Here is a 22,038-nt window from a genome sequence, read left to right as displayed (position 1 = left end):
CTCACACCTCTGAGACGAAGCTTCCAGAGGAATGATAAGGCAGCAACATTTGCTGTTCAGCAATATTCACTCTTCTGCAGCTTCCGCTGCTGATACCCAGGCAAACAGGGTCTGGAGTGGACCTCAAGCAAATTCCAATAGACCTGCAGCTGAGGGTCCTGACTGTTAGGAGGAAAACTAACAAACAGAAAGGACATCCACACCAAAACCCCATCTGTACGTCACCATGATCAAAGACCAAAGGTAGATAAAACCACAAAGATGGGGGAAAAGCAGTGCAGAAAAGCTGAAAAATCTAAACATCAGAGCGCCTCTCCCCCTCCAAAGGAACACAGCTCTTCACCAGCAATGGAACAAAGCTGAACGGAGAATGACTTTGACGAGTTGAGACAAGAAGACTTCAGATGATCAAACTTCTCCGAGCTAAAGGAGGAAGTTCGAACCCACTGCAAAGAAGCTAAAAACCTTGAAAAAAGATTTGACGCATGGCTAACTAGAATAACCAATGTAGAGAAGTCCTTAAATGACCTGACAGAGCTGAAAACCATGACACGCAAACTACGTGACAAATGCACAAGCTTCAGTAACCAATTCGATCAACTGGAAGACAGGGTATCAGTGATTGAAGATCAAATGAATGAAATGAAGCGAGAAGTTTAGAGAAAAAAAGAGTAAAAAGAAATGGACAAAGCCTCCAAGAAATATGGGACTATGTGAAAAGACCAAATCTACATCTGATTGGTGTACCTGAAAGTGATGGGGAGAATGGAATCAAGTTGGAAAACACTCTGCAGGATATTATCCAGGAGAATTTCCCCAACCTAGCAAGGCAGGCCAACATTCAAATTCAAGAAATACAGAGAATGCCACAAAGATACTCCTCGAGAAGAGCAACTCCAAGACACATAATTGTCAGATTCACCGAAGTTGAAATGAAGGAAAAAATCTTAGGGGCAGCCAGAGAGAAAGGTCGGGTTACCCACAAAGGGAAGCCCATCAGACTAACAGCAGATCGCTCAACAGAAACTCTACAAGCCAGAAGAGAGTGGGGACCAATATTCAACATTCTTAAAGAATTTTCAACCCAGAATTTCATATCCAGCTAAACTAAGTTTCATAAGTGAAGGAGAAATAAAATCCTTTACAGAGAAGCAAATGCTGAGAGATTTTGTCATCACCAGGCCTGCCCTACAAGAGCTCCTGAAGGAAACACTAAACATGGAAAGGAACAACCGGTACTAGCCACTGCAAAAACATGCCAAAATGTAAAGACCATCAATGCTAGGAAGAAACTGCATCAACTAACGAGCAAAATAACCAGCTAACATCATAATGACAGGATCAAGTTCAAACATAACAACATTAACCTTAAATGTAAATGAGCTAAATGCTCCAATTAAAAGACACAGACTAGCAAATTGGATAAAGAGTCAAGACCCATCAGTGTGCTGTATTCAGGAGACCCATCTCATGTGCAGAGACACCCATAGGCTCAAAATAAAGGGATGGAGGAAGATCTACCAAGCAAATGGATAACGAAAAAAGGCAGGGGTTGCAATCCTAGTCTCTGATAAAATAGACTTTAAACCAACAAAGATCAAAAGAGACAAAGAGGGCCATTACATAAGTAAAGGGATCAATTCAACAAGAAGAGTTAACTATCCTAAATATATATGCACCCAATACAGGAGCACCCAGATTCATAAAGCAAGTCCTTAGAGACTTACAAAGAGTCTTAGACTCCCACACATTAATAATGGGAGACTTTAACACCCCACTGTCAACATTAGACAGATCAACGAGACAGAAAGTTAACAAGGATATCCAGGAATTGAACTCAACTCTGCACCAAGAGGACCTAATAGACATCTACAGAACTCTCCACCCCAAATCAACAGAATATACATTCTTTTCAGCACCACATCACACTTATTCCAAAATTGACCACATAGTTGGAAGTAAAGCACTGCTCACAAATGTAAAAGAACAGAAATTATAACAAACTGTCTCTCAGACCACAGTGCCGTCAAACTAGAACTCAGGATTAAGAAACTCAAACAAAACCACTCAACTACATGGAAACTGAACAACCTGCTCCTGAGTAACTACTGGGTACATAACGAAATGAAGGCAGAAATAAAGATGTTCTTTGAAACCAGTGAGAACAAAGATACAACATACCAGAACCTCTGGGACACATTTAAAGCAGTGTGTAGAGGGAAATTTAAATGCCCACAAGAGAAAGCAGGAAGGATCTAAAATTGACACCCTAACATCACAATTTAAAAAACTAGAGAAGCAAGAGCAAACACATGCAAAAGCTAGCAGAAGGTAAGAGAAAACTAAGATCAGAGCAGAACTGAAGGAGAGAGACATACAAAACACCCTTCAAAAAATAAATGAATCCAGGAGCTGGTTTTTTTGAAAACATCAACAAAATTGATAGACCGCTAGCAAGACTAATAAAGAAGAAAAGAGAGAAGAATCAAATAGATGCAATAAAAAATGATAAAGGGGATATCACCACCGACCCCAAAGAAATACAAACTACCATCAGAGAATACTATAAACACCTCTACGCAAATAAACTAGAAAGCTTAGAAGAAATGGAGAAATTCCTAGACACATACACTCTCCCAAGACTAAACCAGGAAGAAGCTGAATCCCTGAATAGACCAATAATAGGCTCTGAAATTAAGGCAATAATTAACAGCCTACCAACCAAAAAAAGTCCAGGACCAGAGAGATTCACAGCCAAATTCTACCAGAGGTACAAGGAGGAGCTGGTACCATTCCTTCTGAAACTATTCTAATCAATAGAAAAAGAGGGAATCCTCCCTAACTCATTTTATGAGGCCAGCATCATCCTGATACCAAAGCCTAGCAGAGACACAACAAAAAAAGAGAATTTTAGACCAATATCCCTGATAAACATCGATGCAAAAATCCCCAATAAAATACTGGCAAACCAAATCCAGCAGCACATCAAAAAGCTTATCCACCATGATCAAGTCGGCTTCATCCCTGGGATGCAAGGCTGGTTCAATGTACGCAAATCAATAAACATAATCCATCATATAAACAGAACCAAAGACAAAAACCACATGATTACCTTAATAGATGCAAAAAAGGCCTTTGACAAAATTCAACAGCCCTTCATGCTAAAAACTCTCAATAAATTCGGTATTGATGGGACATATCTCAAAAAAATAATAGCTATTTATGACAAACCCACAGCCAATATCATAGTGAATGGGCAAAAACTGGAAGCATTCCCCTTGAAAACTGGCACAAGACAGGGATGTCCTCTCTCACCACTCCTATTCAACATAGTGTTGCAAGTTCTGGCTAGGGCAATCAGGCAAGAGAAACAATTAAAGGGTATTCAATTAGGAAAAGAAGAAGTCAAATTGTCCCTGTTTCCAGATGACATGATATGTATTTAGAAAACCCCATCGTCTCAGCCCAAAATCTCCTTAAGCTGATAAGCAACTTCAGCAAAGTCTCAGGATACAAAATCAATGTGCAAAAATCACAAGTATTCTTACACCAATAACAGACAAACAGAGAGTCAAATCATGAATGAACTCCTATTCACAACTGCTTCAAAGGGAATAAAATACCTAGGAATCCAACTTACAAGGGATGTGAAGGACCTCTTCATGCAGAACTACAAACCACTGCTCAATGAAATAAAAGAGGACACAAACGAATAGAAGAACATTCCATGCTCATGGATAGGAAGAATCAATATCGTGAAAATGGCCATACTGCCCAAGGTAATTTTACAGATTTAATGCCATCCCCATTAAGCTACCAATGACTTTCTTCACAAAATTAGAAAAAACTACTTTAAAGTTCATATGGAACCAAAAAAGAGCCCGCATTGCCAAGACAATCCTAAGCCAAAAGAACAAAGCTGGGAGGCACCATGCTACCTGACTTCAAACTATACTACAAGGCTACAGTAACCAAAACAGCATGATACTTTTACCAAAACAGAGATATAGACCAATGGAACAGAACAGAGCCCTCAGAAATAATACCACACATCTACAACCATCTGATCTTTGACAAATCTGACAAAAACAAGAAATGGGGAAAGGATTCCCTATTTAATAAATGGTGCTGGGAAAACTGGCTAGCCATATGTAGAAAGCTGAAACTGGATCCCTTCCTTATACCTTATACAAAAATTAATTCAAGATGGATTAGAGACTTAAATGTTAGACCTAAAACCATAAAAACCCTAGAAGAAAACCTAGGCAATACCATTCAGGACACAGGCATGGGCAAGGACTTCATGTCTAAAACACCAAAAGCAATGGCAACAAAAGTCAAAATTGACAAATGGGATCTAATTAAACTAAAGAGCTTCTGCACAGCAAAAGAAACTACCATCAGAGTGAACAGGCAACCTACAGAATGGTAGAAAAGTTTTGCAATCTACTCCTCTGACAAAGGGCTAATATCCAGAACCATAGAAGAACTGAAGAAAAGTTATCACACTACCCTCCCCCAAAAAACCCAGATGATATCAAAAGGCAAGTCTATCAAACCTATACAAACCAGATAATCCCAATATTACATCAATTTTTCAAAACATGAAAAAATATTCCCAAATCCTTTTTTATAAATCAAGTGTAATATTAATAACTGAACCTGTGATCACACAAACTAGGAACATTACAAACCAATATCACATATGAATATTAATGCCAAATTCTGAAATAAAATATTAACAGACTCCAACACCACATTAAGAGTTTGTACCAGGCCAGGAGTGGTGGCTCGCACCTGTAATCTCAGCACTTTGGGAGGCTGAGGCAGGTGGATCACTTGAGGTCAGGAGTTCATGATCAGCCTGGCCAACATGATGAAACCCCATCTCTACTAAAAATACAATAATTAGCCAGGCATGGTGGTACATGCCTATAGTCTCAGCTATTCAGGAGACTGAGGCAGGAGAATCACTTGAAACTGGGAGGCCGAGGTTGCAGCGAGCCAAGATCACGCCACTGTACTCCAGCCTGGGCGACAGAGCGAAACTCCATCTTAAAAAAAAGAGTTTATACCAGGAATGCAAAAATGATTCTGATTGGGAAATCTAGTAATATAATTCACCATATTCATAAGTCTAACAAGAAAGTCATACAATTGCCTCCATAGGAGGCTGAAAAAGCCCTTGACAAAGTTCAGTATTCATTCCTAATATATATATAGAATAAATAGGAGTAGATGCATACTTTCTTAACACAACTTAAGACAGAACAAGAATGAATTAGGGGTAAGAGCATGTGCATGCATGCACACACACACGGTGACAGCAAGTGCCAACATTAGGGCAAATTCGACACACACTCCCATTAAGGTCAGGAACGAATGCCCACTACCTTTTCCATTACTTAACATTTTTCTGAAGGTATTCACCAAGGCAATTAGACAACAGAGAACAATTAAAGGCACAAACAATGGCAAAAAAAGAAAAACAACTCTCTATTGGTTGATGATATGTTAGTAAACCTGAAAAACTCCAGGAATCAATGACAAAATTAACTCAAACAATTAAAGAATTCAGCAAGGTAGCAAGATATAAACAAACGAGTCTTCACATACACAAAGAATAACCAGTTAGAATGCAAAATGGAACAGAAAATTCCATTTATAACAGCAACAAAATACTTAGGAATAAACAATAAGAAATGTTCAAAACCTATACAAAGAAATCTATAACTTTATACACACCTGAAAGGCACATGAAAGTAAACTTGAACATTTGACTGTTCTTGGCTAAGACATCACAACTTCACCAGGTTGTCAGAGTTTATTTATAAATATAAAGCAATTCCAATAAAAATTACACAGCTTTTTAATGGAGCTAAACAAATTGATGCTGAAGTTCATGTGGAAAAGCAAACACAAAAGAACAGCTCAGTAAATGTTGCAAGGGAGGAGCTAAGAGGGAGAAATGCCCTTTCCAAATATTAAAACAAAGCCTCATGATTAAAATTGTGTGAACAGCATATGAACAGACAGACCAACAGAATGAAATGGAACGCCCAAAAATAAACCCAACTACATACAGAAATCTAATATACAGCAATGGTGGCATCACTAACAACCGGGTAAAGATGAACTTCATAAATGGTGTTGGTACAACTCAATCACTTGTCGGAAGAAGACAAAATCAGATCTATTCCTCACACCATACATATCAGAATAAACTTGCAGTGTATCATAAATCTAAATGCAAAAAATGAAAACTACTCAAGTACTTTCACCAGTATAAAATACTGGTGAATCCCTCTACAAATAATATGACCTTGACTCAAAACCCATGCCCAATTCAATTAAAGAAAAGCTTGATAAATCTGACTACATGAAAATAAAATATTTTGCATGGGGAAAAAAATCAGAAAAGTCAAAACTAGGAGAAATACTGTAACACATATCAAAGGAATACTATTCCTAAGGCCAAAAAAAAAAATCTTTTTTAATGAACAGAAAAGGTGCAAAACTTCTATAGAAAAAAAAAATAGGCAATAGACAATTCTCAAAATAATATAAAAATTTCCCTTGAACATAAAGGATGCTCAACTTTAGTCATAATAAAGGAAATAAATATAATTAAACTACACAAAGATTTTTTACCCATTAGATTGGCAAAAATTTGAAGGCTTCACAATATACTCTAACTAGCAGGCTATAAAGAAACGGGGACTCACACACTGCTCAGAGTAATGTAAAATGGTACAGTCTCTATGGAGGGGAATTCAGCAGTGCCTAACAAGATTACACATACATTTATCCTTCAACCCAGAAATCCAACTTTGAGGACTTTATCCCCAAATCAAACCTCCTGCAATATAAAAATATATACACAAAGTTATTTATAGCCACATTATTTGTACCATAATTGCAAAATATTGGGAGCTACCTAAATGTCCAAACACATGAAGACTGGTGACCAAACTGCATCATATTCACACTATGTGAATAGCACTACACAGCTATAAAATTATGAGGAAGAGCTCTGGAATCTGATGAAGAGTAATTTCTAGAGTATATTTTAAGTGAAAAAAAGCAAAGTGCAACAGAACTTATACAGTATGCCACCTGTTTTTGAAAACAAGGTAAATAAGAAAACATACATGTACTGTCTTAAACTGGAAAAGTGAGGTTGATTATTTACAAGAAGGAGAAAGGACATGGTCAAAGGGATGTGAGAGGGAGTGACACTTCTCTGAAACTACACGGTTTCTGTAGTTTTGTATTAGATTATGTTAAAAAGAAAATCAAATCAACAAGGATCCTAAAACAAATGATCAAAGTATACTTTTTGGTTTTTTTGAGACAGAGTTTTGCTCTTGTCGCCCAGGTTGGCGTGCAATGGCACGATCTCAGCTCACTGCAACCTCCGCCTTCTGGGTTCCAGCGATTCTACTGCCTCAGCCTCCCAAGTAGCGGGGATTACAGGCGCCCGCCACCACACCCGGCTAATTTTTTTGTAATTTTAGTACAGATGGGGTTTCACCACGTCGGCCAGGCTGGTCTCAAACTCCTGACCTCAAGTGATCCGCCGGCCTTGGCCTCCCAAAGTGCTGGGATTAAAGGTGTGAGCCACCATGCCCGGCCAATCAAGGTCTAATTTAAATGAATAACAAAATCACATTTAAGGAAAAACTTGTCCATTTAACCTAAAGTTAAAATGTATAAAATGTATAAAGCATAAATGTGAATAACATCTTGTTAAAAATCTCTAGGGTCTTTTAGGATGTTCGCTTTTTAATGGCTGACATTGGTAATTCGTGCCTTTCATCTTTTATTAATCTCACCAAATTGATAGATATCATCAATCTTTTCAATAGAACTAGTACTGCAGATGTTCTCTATTGTATATTTATTTTCTATTCTATCAATTTCTCCTTGTTTAATGTCTACTTCCTCTGGGTTTAGTATGCTGTTCCTTTCTAACTTCTTAAAACTGATGTTCAGATCACTGAATATTTTTCAGGCTTTCTTCTTTCCTAACACACGCATGTAAGGCTATAAACTTTCCTCTGAGTATGACTTTAGCTGCACCCCACAAATTTTTATATACTGTATTTTCATATTAATTCTAATCAACATATTTTGTAAAATTTTCTAATTCTCACTGTAGTATCTTCTTTGATCATGGGATACTTAGAAAAGGTTTTCTAGTTACCTTTTGCTATTGATTTTAGTTTAATTTATAGAACACTCTGAATTCAATCCTCTAAAATATATTCAAACTTGCTTTTGCCAACAAGCTGATAGATACCGTCTAGTCTATTTGCAAAGAATGTGTATTCTGCAGTTAGGTACAACATCTAGACAGACTGAGGCAATTTTATTAATTGCATTGTTCAAATCATCTATATCCTTTGTTCTATCAGTTGCAGAGAAAGTGCAAAAAAAAAAACACTTCCCTCTATGATTGTGATTTTATTTTCTCTCCCTACTTCTTTTTAAAGCAATATTATAATAACTAAAATTCTCTCTAAATGATCTAGACACCCCATTATAGAAAACAGAAAGGTGAATGTCATCTTCTACGCTAATTTAAAACAGCAGCAATTTGTTCAACTAATTATCCAAAATAGCTTACTATCACCTATCCCAAAAATAAAATCACTTTTACAGACATCCTCCAAAGTTTAATTGGGTCATATCCAATAACTCCAGATAGTAGACCAATTTGCTTAATTACTGAGACGTATATTGTGCAACTAATTCATACTGCCAAGCATACAGGGAAAGTAGCAATACTCTACAATACATTCCACGGACAAATTACTGAGACTTTTCTACAGTCCTACGGTACTAACTTTCCCAAACCAAAATTACTTTGGTTCTGCTCTCTGGCAAAGATGGCAAATATTTCACCCTTCAGTTCCTGTGGTGGTGTATCCTGCTGAGCTGAGATACCACCTTAACATCACTCTAACACAATGCTCCAGACCACCTTAACATCACTCTAACACAATGCTCCAGACTGCAATTGTTGAAACTGTCATGCGACCTAAAAGCCACCAACCACTCATCTCTGGATGAGTACTTGCTCACGTGGTTAACAGGTGGAGAAAATTCCTGCATGCAAGTAGTCCTTCCAAGAATCTCAGAGCCCTGATATATAATCAGAGTCTTGATCAGCGCCCTCCAAGTTCTCAGGTCAAGGTGTCACCTTTGGTTTGGATCAGGTATCCCTCCCATGCCATCCCAGGGCACCTTTTGCTTCTCTGTCAGCAGCAGTGCATTACAGTGATCTCTTTCTTCTGCTATTCTACTAACACCTCCTCGAGGCAGGAATCACTGATTCATCCAACAGCCACGACACTTAGCAATGCCTACCTAGCACACAGACACCCACCTTCTACCTTCGTCCCCTATCTATCCTCTACACAAGAGTCCTAGTGATCCTCTTACAATCTCACTCAAATGACATCATTTCCCTGCTCAAAACTTTGCCATGGTCTTTCATCTCACTCAGAATAAAATCCAAAGTGCACCACAGTCTACACGGCCTTACACAATCTGGCCCTTTAACACCTCTGTCACTATGCATCCTCCTAGCCAACCCCCTATTCACACTGCCCTCCCTGCTGCTACTCAGGTACCTCAAGGGGGCACTTTCTGTTTCTCCCCAAATAAGGCTCATTCCCAAAATATCTGCTCAGCTGGTTCACTCCTTCACTTTCGTTTGTATCTCTGTTCAAATGTTATCTCACATAGGTTTCCCTGACCACCTTATCAAAAATGGCAGTCTCTGATACTCTCTCTTTACGTGCTTTGCTTTCTTACTATATATATATACACACACACACATATGTATATATGCATACATATATATACACACACACATACACACACATATACACACTAGGCTATATACTAAAGAAAGCAAAGAAAGCATAGTAAAGAAAGCAAAGCAAGTGAGAGGAGAGATATATATATTTATTTTTAACATGTTTATTAGCTTTCTCCCCTACTACAATGTGAGCCCCATCAGAAAAGAGAGAAAATACGTTCTCCAAAACAAGAGTCAGGAATTTTTAGTGTAAAGGGACAGATAGTAATTATGTCGTACTGTGTTTAAGTTAGCCTCTGTTGCCACCACTCACCCCATCAGCTCTGTCTTGCAGCACTAAAGCAGCCACATATGAGAAATAGAAGAACAGACATGTCTGTATTCCAACACAATTTTCCTTACAAAATCAGGCAAAGAGCCAGTTGTGGCCCACAGGCTGTAGTTCACCAACCCCTGATCTAGAACAAGCTTGCCACGCAGGATATTGATTTTGAACTAACCAACCATCTCTCTCTTGGTCTCTAAAGCTACCTTTAATTGACAAAATACTGGCACTCGAAGCGCATCAGTAACAGTAACTTCAAACTGTCTTCTATACATCTTTCACCAAAAAATCCACCTGAGATCATTTATTTTCCTGAATGACTATTTGAGGGATATGAAGTGTGCTTATTCTCACAACTAGAAAATATGTAATAAGCCATGTCAGTTTGATCCTCCACAGAATTGGTTTTGACTGTTGTACTTTCACTTTAAGGACATGATAAACAGCCAAACAAGAACCACTCTTCAATGTACCACATGAACGCCACTGAGCACACCACCTACTACACCTTTCAATGTAACCAATTCAAAGCCCCAAGTGTGAAATGGGGGACATATTAAGGAAAAGAAACCAGTATGTTCTTTATCCATGGTGAAACTGACAGCATACAGCTGAGGATGATTTCCTTCCACTGTGGCCACCAGGATGCTCACCCAAGTTTCCAGTCAGACTGGGGCAGAGACTAGCTATGCTACCAATCCCCATGACCTCTCTTCTCCTGGGGCGTATAGCTCTGCTATGTGTCTAGCCTAAAGTAAGTTAAGAAAGGCCATGTCTGAGTACGGCTAGTAGGATGAGAAGCAACGTGTGCTGGTCTATAAAAACCTCCCACAGGACTGTCCTCATTCCCCACCCACTGGCTGAACTGAGCAGGTTCCCTGTTCTTATAGGAGGCTAAGTCACAAGGTGGAAAAGGGCTGACTACCTGAACAGCCATGTGGACACCTAACCCATGACGACCCCAATATAAGCTTCCACATGGGTGAGAAACAGATGCTTCTTGCTCTGAGTCACTGAAATCTTGCAGTTATTAAAGCAGTCCTCATGTCTTAAACACTGACCACGGAAACTAGAACTTTATTGAAAATATAGGTTTTGTTGTATTCATTTTTGGTCCTTATATACTCTTGATTCTCATTCTTTATATTTAGCTTTATTATTATGAGCATTTCCTATAAGCAAATCCAGATCTTCATTTAATGACAGACGAGAGAAAAGCCTCCATTGCTTATGTTCAATAAATCATCTCAAATAACAAAAATCTGAATAAAGTACATATTCCACTTAAAACTCTATTTGTAACTTTCATTTACACACAGTTTATCTAAGTTATGTAACTGTTCAAAAAGAGAATGCTAAGTAAGTATTAAAATGCAGGGCAATATTGTCTCAAATGAAAGCTGACGATCATCAGAAACAAAATAGCCTAAGAAATAAAACCACAAATTTCTAAACTTCTGTATGGCAAGAAAAAGTAACCATAATCATAGCTTAATGTAAAGTAGCTGTTCTAAACTCTTCGGTGCCTAAACCCTACACAATTCTTTTAAATGACGATCTGAAGTTTTGTAGTTTTCGTAATTTTTTTTTTTTTTTTGAGGGGTGGGAACTGGACATGTCAGAAATGGAAGAAGTTTTCAATGAATGTTTTGTAACACAATGGTCAAACAGCAGAGAAGCTATAAAGATTTCAATTACAGCTCAGGCATCAAGTTCATTTTCATTGATAAACTTTGTAACCATTCTAAATTGCAATGTCAACTTTTGAAAAGGAGTAACTTTTAATAATCTTCCTCCCTGGGATATCTCAAAGAATTCACATTCTAGGGAAGCCTTGGGAAACAAATGCTGTTTGCAGTACGTAATTAAAATCTGAAGACAGGTGTTTGGGGAATGAGGGGGTTTCTGTGTGTTTCTGGGTTTCTGATCAAAATCCAGGATAATTAACTCCAAAAGATATATGACAAATACTACAGAAAACCAAGAATGGAGATATATTTTAAAATCTACAGGGCCGGTTATTTTTTTAACGTGTTTTTGCATTTATATTGAAAACAGACGTGTTCTATATTGGAAAATTACAATATTTCTGCCAAAGTTAAGATCTTACTTTTGAAGAGATGTAAAGTCAGTCTCTTCCTTTTCATTCTAAACTGTGCAACAGCCACAACCTCTCTCAGAACAATATAAACATACTCATAAGTTGCTCCCTCTCTCTTTACCATCTTTCTGGTTAACGGCACCCCTCAACTTGTACTGGAGTTTCTCCCATGTACCACGGGAAGCAAGTGAAATTCATGAGCCCTTCCATAAACATTCTTTTTTTTTTTTTTTTCCTTGAGGCAGAGTCTCACTCTTTTGCCCAGGCTGGTGTGATCTCAGCTCACTGCAGCCTCCACCTCCTTCCGGGTTCAAGCCGAGATAGCACCATGGCCTACAGTCTGGGCAACAGAGTGAGACCCTGTTTCAACCATACATTAATTCTAATATTAGGATAGACTATGCCCCAGCAAAGTGCTGCAAAGCCAATTCAGAGCTGAAACCTGCCTAGGTAATATCCTAACACAGGACTATGTGACAAAACAGGCCAAAACACACACACACACACACACACACACACAACCTTGTCTTGTACATATTTTGAGAAGTTAGAAAATAAGTGATGTTAGTAGAGCAAAACGGCTGAGACCATACTGTGTAAACTACCCAGCAGTGATCAAGTCCTGCTTATTATATAATCATGAATCAAAACACATAACATTTTCAGTCAATGTAAAAATATCTGTTGAGTATCTACTACGTGCAAAGAATGAACCACTTCATCCATTTAGCTGATAAAATAACAGCCACATTGATTCCAGTTCACAGTCAATCATACCCATACTTTGGTACTGCAATATAATTTCACGGAGCTTCTCGAGAGCACAAAATGGATAACAGCTCTCAATGAGAGGATGCTATGAGATGAACTAAAATGCAACTGCCACAGCATGCTAATAAAACCTTCAGCACGCACCAGAGCAACTTTAAAAAATCCAATTCAGCTTTCAACTGCTAGAAAACAAGTATTCCAAGATCAAAGATCACAAAGGCTGTGCGAGGACAGCCAGTGGGAGAAGGCACCAAGTGTTACCATAGTGAACTAAGAGCAAGACCTAAATGAAGGTCTGTATATGACTACGACATTCAAGAGGTTATCTGACAAGCTGGGACACACAACGCACAGATTACGTACAAGGCACCACCCTATGTGGTTCCTGCCAACAAGGAGTTTGTGAACTAGTTAGCAAGATACTCTATCCTGTTTTACCTCACTTGAATATAAGCTTTCTGAGGGCAGCAGCTTGGTCATGTTAAACATTCTTATCACCGCTAACTAGAACAGTGCCTCAGACATAGTTGGCATACAAACATGTGTGGGCTGACTTGAGTACCTAAGCAAAAACTAAAAGAAAGAAAAAATTAAAATACCAAAAAGGTTCAAGAACATGTAACACAACAGATGACATCTTTAGATCAATTTCAAGACCACTGCTCCAAGGTCAGAGGCACCCTAAGAAAAGGTCCCAGGGAAACTTCAGAAAGTACAAAGTTGAGAAATCATTCCAGATGCTGAGCTCAGAGCCAAGGCCTAGAAGCTCCAGAAGACCTAAAAGATGAGAAATATCCTAGAATGTCGTGATGTTTAAAATGTTTCAAAATTTTAAAAAGAAACAAGAAAAGTCAGAAGAAAAGAGCTAATCTCCCAGAGAAGAGGCACATGTGCAGGCCGAGAGAAGAAATAGAAGCATCTTTGGCTCCAAAGCTGAAATCTAAGTGTGGAAAAACTATTCATTGCTTTTTTTTTTTTTTTTTTTTTTTTGAGATGGAGTCTCACTCTGTCGCGAGTAAAACAGTGGCACGATCTCAGCTCACTGCAAGCTCCGCCCCCCGGGTTCAGGTAATTCTCCTGCCTCACCCTCTCCAGCAGCTGGGATTACAGGTGTGTGCCGCCACAACTGGCTAATTTTTGTTTTTTAAGTAGAGACAGGGTTTCGCCATGTTGGCCAGGCTGTTCTCGAACTCCTGACCTCAGGTGATCAGCCTCCCAAAGTGCTGGGATTACGGGTGTGACCACCACACCAGGCATTAGTGTGGAAAAATTATTCTAATCTATAAACATCTATGAAGTCAGGGGCAGGGCAACACTTTGGGAGGCCAAGGTGGGAGGACCGCTTGAGCCCAGGAGTTCAAGACCAGCTTGGGCAACATAGCAAAACACCGTCTCTACAAAAAATAAAAATAAAAACATATATGAAGATAGGCGGATAGGCTCTGGCGCAAAACTGGCACTGAGGTAAGTAGCAGAAAACAACGCTGGCAGGAGTATTCTGTCAGAACAGGACAGCAAAGGAGGAGAGTCAGTCACAAAGACATCATGACCTGGAGCCACACCAGCACCTAGGAAAGTCCAGGCTGGGAAGCGGCTGCCCTGCAAAGGAACAACCAGTCCTCGGAAAAGCATGTCTTGAGAAAGGAAGACAAAAGGTGTTCTTAAGACAAAACAAAAAAAGAGAAAATAGTCACTGCTAGAAAGAAAAGAGAAGGGAGGGGGGGGGAGGGGAGGGGGAGAGGGAGGGGAGGGGAGGGGGGGGGAGGGGAGGGGAGGGGAGGGGAGGGGGGGGAGGGGGAGGGGAGGGGAGGGAGGGGAGGGGAGGGGAGGGGGGGGAGGGGGGAGGGGAGGAGGAGGGAAGAGGGAGGGGAGGGGGGAGGGGAGGAGGAGGGAAGAGGGAGGGGAGGGGGAGAGGAGGGGGAGGGGGGGGAGGGAAGGGAAAAGAAAAGAAAGAGGGAGGGGAAGGGGAAGGGAGGAAGGAAGAAGGGAGGGGAGGGGAGGGGAGGGGAGGAAATCAGCCTACACCAGATGCCCCTCTCCAGTTAATGTCATTCTCTCCTCTTCATAATCAAGTTTGGGAAAGAACTAGATTCCCTCCCTCAACACCCTTCACTCTGCAATCCACAGCAAAGAGGTTCCAGAGACTCCTCACCAAGATCATTCATCATATCCTCAGGCTAACTCCAAAGGAAACTCTGAAACCACTATCTAGTGAGCTAATCCAGTGGAAACTCTGAAACTACCCTCTCTTGGTTCTTTACTAGCATTTAAACATGCTCAAATCCCCCTAGTTAAAAAACAAAAACCAAAGGGTTCTCCCTTTACCTGCCCTCCCTATAACAACCCCTAACCACCAGCATCAAATTTCTTGAGTATTGCTGTCTACACATGCTGGGCTCCACTCCCTCACTCTCACTATTAAATCCTGATACAAACTGGCCTCCCCCTCCCATCCCTGTCATGTCACTGTTGCCTCTGCTGTCCCCTGTATTACTAACAGCTCCCAGCAGCTGAGCACGGCCTGCCTGCTGAGGTTTCCTCGGACACCATGACCCCCATCCTTCTTAGTCACAGTGTGGGACCCTATTATCTGCTTCTCTTTCAAACACAAGAGTGCCTCAGATCTCACTCCACACCACTCCTTTTCTTACTCTATACACACTCCTCAAATGGCCTCATCTACTCCAACAGCTTCCACTGACAAATACCGCACAGGCAAAGGCACGAGTGTCACAACTTTTTCTGTTCACCGCACCCTTGGAGTCTCAGGCCAAAACAAATGCTTATTAAGTAAAGAAAATGTTAACAACGTAAGTTCTTATCTCCTAACAACTTGGTACCAACTTGAAAAAAGCACACTTTAATAGAGAGAAAAAATGGTATTTTCATTTCATTCTTAAATAATCACAAGTATTTACTAATACAGTATGTGTACACCTGTTGAGCACTGCACAATTTCTCTCAAACCTTGGAGTCAGACTGGACAATGGCCTCCCTCATTTCCTTTTCCACACAGATTTTCACACGGTACAGCAACCACCAAAAACCCCTCTTTACAAACATGAGGTCATCGAATAGAATGGAGTGCAATCTAGTCTAGAAATTTTTAACTATCTTGAGCTAGTAGTTTCCACAGGCTTGAACAGATGGAATTATGACTGTGTTTTCCTCAACAATGTGAAACATCCCCCAGTCTCCCTGTTTGCTGTGGCATCTTAGCTGATAGTCTGGGAAAATCTCAAACTGGGACAGTTTGGGACAGCTAATAGCTCTCAGATGCGTCTCTCTAATCCAGACAACTCCTGATATCTGGATACGTAGTGCAGCCAACTGAATACGATGTCCCCTCGGCACCTGAAACTAAACCCAGTCAAGTGTGACCCATCATCTTTTCCCCAAAAAGGATGCTGCTGTCCCCACCTAAGGACAGTGCCATCACCCAACCACCCAGCCAGAGCTGGGCACTGCCCTGAACTCCTCTCTCCCCCAACTCCCCCGCCACATACACACACGACCAATGACCAAATCCCAGCAATTCGACCTCAAATTTCCCTGCTTCCAGCCTTCCCTCTTCTAATCCATTCTCCAAAGGGCAAATCTGACCGTGTCCCTCTTTTGCTTAGAATTCTTCAACCATTTCCTATTGCCCACAGAGGACTCCGAACTCCACACAACAGGAATCACAAGACCCCACATGGCACAGTCTCTCATTACTTCTCCTCCTTCACTTTCTGCCACTTCCCTGCCCTTGCCCGCAACCACCCCCACTGGACTGAACTCCTGGGGTTTGTGGCTGCTCCAGTGCATCACCTCCCTAATCATCTCTCTGGACACTCTCTCCTCAACCCAGACTTTGACCAATTCCTTCTCACGGTGCTTCCTCTGAGAGGCTTTCCTGTCTCTCTGAATGTCCCTAAGCTTGGGTTTGGTCCTCCTCTGAGCTCTTGTTGCTGGCCCCTTTCAGATCCCATATCATACAGCACATTGTAACCAATGGTTAAAACTCTTTGAGACTGAACTGCACAGCAAGCTCATCAGGGGCTGACAGAGGTATCTGTCCTGTTTATCTCCGTATCCCCAGCATATATTAAAACTCTGAAGTGCACTGAATGAATAAAGCAAGTGAATGAATGAATTAGGTCATGCGTGAGGCTCCTGCATCCCTCACTGATTACTGACTCTATCATGGTACTTATCACACTGCACTGTAATTGCCTGTCCTGGTAGACGATGAACATCTTGAAAGTGCCTGTCTCTTATTTTTGCAACCCTAGTGATTAAAATAGTGTCTGATACTTCGTAGGCATTCATGAAATGGTTTTTTAATATACAGGGTTATATATTTCATCTACAGTGTTAAATGGAAAAAAATCCAGAAGGATACACCCTGTATTATGGTAACCTCTGAAGAAAGAAATAGGAATAGGACGATAAGAAGAGAAAAAGAAACCTTAAGATTTTTTACCTCTATAAATCTCTATGTTGATATTGTTTATTTTATAACGTACATTATTTATGTTACTGGTATAAAATATTTCTGTATTACCAGCATAAAGTCAAGTCACAGGGAAAGAACCAGCCCTGAAGAAGAATGTGTGGGGCTGTCAGAAGCATTTGGTTCCACATGCCCAAGAGCAAAGCCAAAAAAAGCCTGACTTGAAAGAAACAGGGCCCTTAAAAAAACGGACTGAGAAGAGAAGTTGAGAGATTCGGCTGGGAGCGGTGGCTCACGCCCATAATCCCAGCACTTTGGGAGGCCAAGGTGGGAGGATCACCTGAGGTCAGGAGTTCGACACCAGCCTGGCCAACATGGCGAAACCCCATCTCTACTAAAAGTACAAAAATAAGCCAGGCGTGATGGCGGGCGCCTGTAATCCCAGCTACTCAAGAGTCTGAAGCAGGAGAATCGCTTGAACCCGGGAGGCGGAGGTTGCAGTGAGCGGAGATCACACCATTGCATGCCAGCCTGGGAGACAAGAGCGAGACTCTGTCTCAAAAAAAAGAAAAAAAAAGAAAGAAAAGAAAAAGAGATTCAAGGTCTACAGCAATGGAGAGCCACCCCAAGTGAAAAACCATCTGTGAGTACTCTTCAAAGAAAGTCCTTGAAATTCCAAAGACGATCACCAGTACTAGCCCATGAGTAGGGACAATCCATTTAATACTTGCGTTATAACGCAATTGTTTTAATCAAAACATCCCAATAACTAAAAGGTTATCTGCCATACACATGTTTCTATGGGAACTGTAACGTGTGACTACAAAGACACACTGACAAGAGATAGGAGGCTACAATGTTGGCATGACCACTTAGCAAATTGTGTTCCACCTTTATTTTCATAATTGTTGAAGACAGTGAGGCACATCATTAACTATCAGGTTGTAAATTTCAAAGCAAACAGATTTTAAAAAAACAAATGCTATTAAGCAACTTCATGTCAGCAACTGGAAATGCAAGAACAATTTCTATGTGTAGATAGTTCTAGAATAAGCACAGGTTGGAAGGTAAATATACATAGTTGACCAAACTTTCCAATCTTTAAACATGCTAAAAGACACAGCTTTTGTGAATATTAACTAAGAAAATATTTCAAGATGAAGAAAAATGAGTATTACACTGAAGTCATTAGAACCCTGGGAGAAGGGAGCAGGAGAGGACACAATGAGAACGCCTTTGGGAAAGGTCAAACCCAGCTTTCTTTTGTTTAACCTCTCAAGCAGATAAAAGAACTAGCTTTAAAGAACCACTGCATTGTTTAAGTGCTAGAAAAGGAGAGTTGGGTAAAGCACATATAAAAAGAAGCAATAGAATTTGCCCTAGAGGCAATAGAAAGATTAGTCAATTACAATACTTTGAACTTAGTTTCGATAGAGTCGCATTTTAAGTTTTGGATAAACCTTATTTTTAAGATGCAAAATATTTCAAATAGCTATCCTCTCCCCCTAATAAAAAGTAGACTCTGAATCTTAAAATACCATGCTGTTATGCATTTAATTTGAAGAGCTGCGAAAAGCAGTCTTCAAAAAGAATTCAGACTGTTCCTGGAAGTAAACCGCCAATTTAAACATTAACCTTAAAATGAGAAAGCATTCCTATGATGCTCCCATTCATCCCTAAACCCATCACATAGTTTCTGAATAATTAAGAACTCTCGTCGCCACCAGGGAACTCTCCCTTGCAGAGGGGCCAAATCAAGAAGCAATCGCCATTGCCCGTCAGGAGCACAAACCGAGAGGAAGATTCTGCCCTCGCTAAAGCCCCGGCGCGGGGGTAAAGTCCCCGGGGAGTGATCCCCCCGGCGCCGTGGCTCCGGGCGCGCGGTCCCCCGCACTCGCGAGCCGCCCCACCTTCTCCTCTGCGCTCCAAGAGTCCAGCCTGGCCTCTGAGGCCGGGAACCACGCGGCCCCGCAGCCTCGAGGGAGAGGGCGCCCGCAACCGACACGCACGCGGGCACCAAGAGGGCGCAGGCCAGGGCGGGGAGGGCCGGATCCTGGGGGCGGGGAGCACGCGGAGCTGGACCAGACCCAGCGAGGGCGCGCAGACACTGAAGGGATGCGAAGGTCCCGGACGCCGGGCGGCGCGGGGCGGCCCGGGGCGTCGTGCGTGGGGCGCGAGCGGAGGCCCGGGCGCCACTTGCGGCGGGGAGGGCGGGCTGTTGCCCCGCGTCCAGGGAGCGCGCACCGGACGGCTAGGGGCCGGAGGCCCGGAGGCGCGGGAGGGAAGGGCCGCCCGGCCGCGCCGTGACGGCGAGAAGCCCCTGCCGGCGCGGGAGCCAGCCGGGAGGATGCGGCCGGACTGCGGACATAGGCGCGAGGCGGCGCCGCAGCCCGCAGTGGGCCCCGCCGCCCGGCCGGAGCGCGCGGCGATGCAGCAACTTCAGTTGGCCGTGGGGCCGCCCCTCCCCCGGCAGCCGCCCGGCCCGGAGCGGAAAGGGCCAGAGCAGGCTAGAGCGGAGAGCCGGGCCGGCCGCAGCCCTCACTCACCGGTCCGCGGTCCCGCTGCCGGCGCCAGGGCTGCGATCCGAGCTCCATGGTCCCGCCGCGCCGCGGCCGCCCGGCGCACCCGCCTCGCACCACACCGCACGCAGCGGCGCGAGCGACGCCGCCTCCGGCCCGTCCACGGCCGCGGCCACGCCCCCTCCCTGCGGGGGGGCTCGGCCGGAGCAGGAGGGGGGCTCAGTGCCGGCTCCACCAACCAGGGCCCACTCACGGGGCCGCTTCACCAGGATTGGCGAGCGCCTCGGCCAATAGGGAGCCGGCGAGCGCGCGGAGCGTCGGTGCCGAGGGGCGGGGGATTGCGGAGGCGGTGGCTCTCACCCTTCGTCCTCCGCCCCCCGCTCCGGATGAGGCTTAGGCAGCGTCCTTTCCAGCGAAGCAAGGTGGGGATACCTCGGGCCAAAAGACCCTTATATCACCTCTGGTTGCTAGATGCCCATTGCAGTACCTTTGAGTTTGCGCTTGTATCCTAATCCTCCCTGGGTGTTGAGGGCTCCTGCACAGAGGTCCTCTACCTGTAAGGTGTCAGACGTCCTACAGGACTGAGGCTTCAGGCAACCCCGAGGGGACTGTAGCCCTGTCATGGGTTGGTTTTATGCCCTGCTCAAATTCGTTAGCATTCTGCCTTTAAAATCTTCCCATCTCCCTCTACACAGATTCTTCTGTTTTTATCACCCTATCTCCAAGCTCTCTCCACCCTAGATGTGAGGAAATCCACAATACTTATTAAAAATAAGATATCCCTGAAACTGCCAGCATAAGCCCTGGCACAGTGGAACATAGCCACGTGCGACCAGATGACTGAGGCATAAACAAACTTAAGAAAAAGAAAAGAGGAAGAAAGGAAAGGAAGAGAAGAAAAGATAAAAAAGCCAAGTATGTTCTAGATCACAAAGGAAAGGGATTTAAAAACATCAAATAGAAATGCTTTCTTTATTTTAATTTGCATGCCTTTATTCTTTTTATTTACCAATAGGATCACTAAATTGAAAAACTTAGGAAAAAATTTTAAATTCCAATAAATAGTTCAAGAAACACTAATTCAAGTTGATTTGCTCTTGTCTTTACAGATGTGTAATAACGATCAACATCTGTTCTAGCTAGAGACAACTAAAAGTTGGAAAAAATGAATAGCAGTTGATAATTTCACCAAAGTTTGCAACACCAGAAATGCAGTAGAAAATCATGCACCCCTCTTCATAAAATGTCTAATCTGTTAACCTGCATTACTTCCAAAGGAGGGATTTTAAAAGCTCTTTTTAAAGATGAGGTATATTCAGTGTCCATAACGTGCCATCATAAAAAAAAAATTGCTGGTAATTAACAAGGTAAACAGGATTTTGGTGAATAATTACAATGATCCAGTATTTTAAATATTGATACTAGAGTGATAAATTTCTGCTGAATTGAAAGCTCAATTGGCATTCAAATTAAAATGACTTTCCTTAATTCATCTTCACTTACCCAGGGGAATAGCTTCCATGTCTATATTTAGGTCATTAATTTAGAACTCAAAAATATGAAGGTATAGATACCCAGAGTGTTTTCAAGGTTGCTAATCATATTCCCCTGGCTGCTTCCCTCTTCGGTGACCCTAGCTTTATAAACTGCTGCTACACTTAGTTTGCACTCACTGTTAGCCCTTAATCACATCATCGCAAAGTGTTCAGGTTTGTTTCATATAGGTCAGTCTTATCTCTCTAATTAGATCATCAGTTCCATGAGGATAAGGCCCTTATTTTACAGTCCTCTTTCCTCCTTTTGTAATGCCTACTACAGTGCTGAGCATGTGGTAAATATAATTCTATTCCTAGTGTTGTGGTTCATAATATAAATTATTTCAAATATGGTCTTGTGTGAATCAGTCCTTTAAATAAAAATTGCTTAGAGCAGTCTTGTTAGACGATTAGAGCCTACCGCTAGTAAGTGCCTCATCCTTAATAAGTGCTTGAAAAATGTTGCTGCATCAGGGAGTGAATTGGACTGTAACAGGATCTTGACTAAAAGTGCCTACCAAAT

The 22,038-nt window shown here is 42.0% G+C and overlaps 1 protein-coding gene across 6 annotated transcripts in view; it reads right to left on the bottom strand.

The window, feature by feature from the left end:
- WASF3 (WASP family member 3) overlaps positions 1–20,115 on the bottom strand; it is a 133,008-nt gene extending 112,893 nt beyond the window's left edge. For 5 of the 6 annotated variants that reach the window (XM_050766873.1, XM_050766872.1, XM_050766871.1 and 2 more), the window contains exon 1: positions 20,008–20,115. The gene's annotated coding sequence lies outside the window, so the exon portion shown is untranslated. The remainder of the gene's footprint in view (positions 1–20,007) is intronic. The other variant, XM_050766876.1, reaches the window with a different exon arrangement.
- Positions 20,116–22,038: the final 1,923 nt, after the last annotated feature.

The sequence above is a fragment of the Macaca thibetana genome, chromosome 17 (assembly GCF_024542745.1).
Source record: "Macaca thibetana thibetana isolate TM-01 chromosome 17, ASM2454274v1, whole genome shotgun sequence".
Taxonomy (NCBI): Eukaryota; Metazoa; Chordata; class Mammalia; order Primates; family Cercopithecidae; genus Macaca; species Macaca thibetana.
Note: the sequence above shows the minus strand (reverse complement) of the source record. Positions and strands in the feature narration are given on the sequence as shown.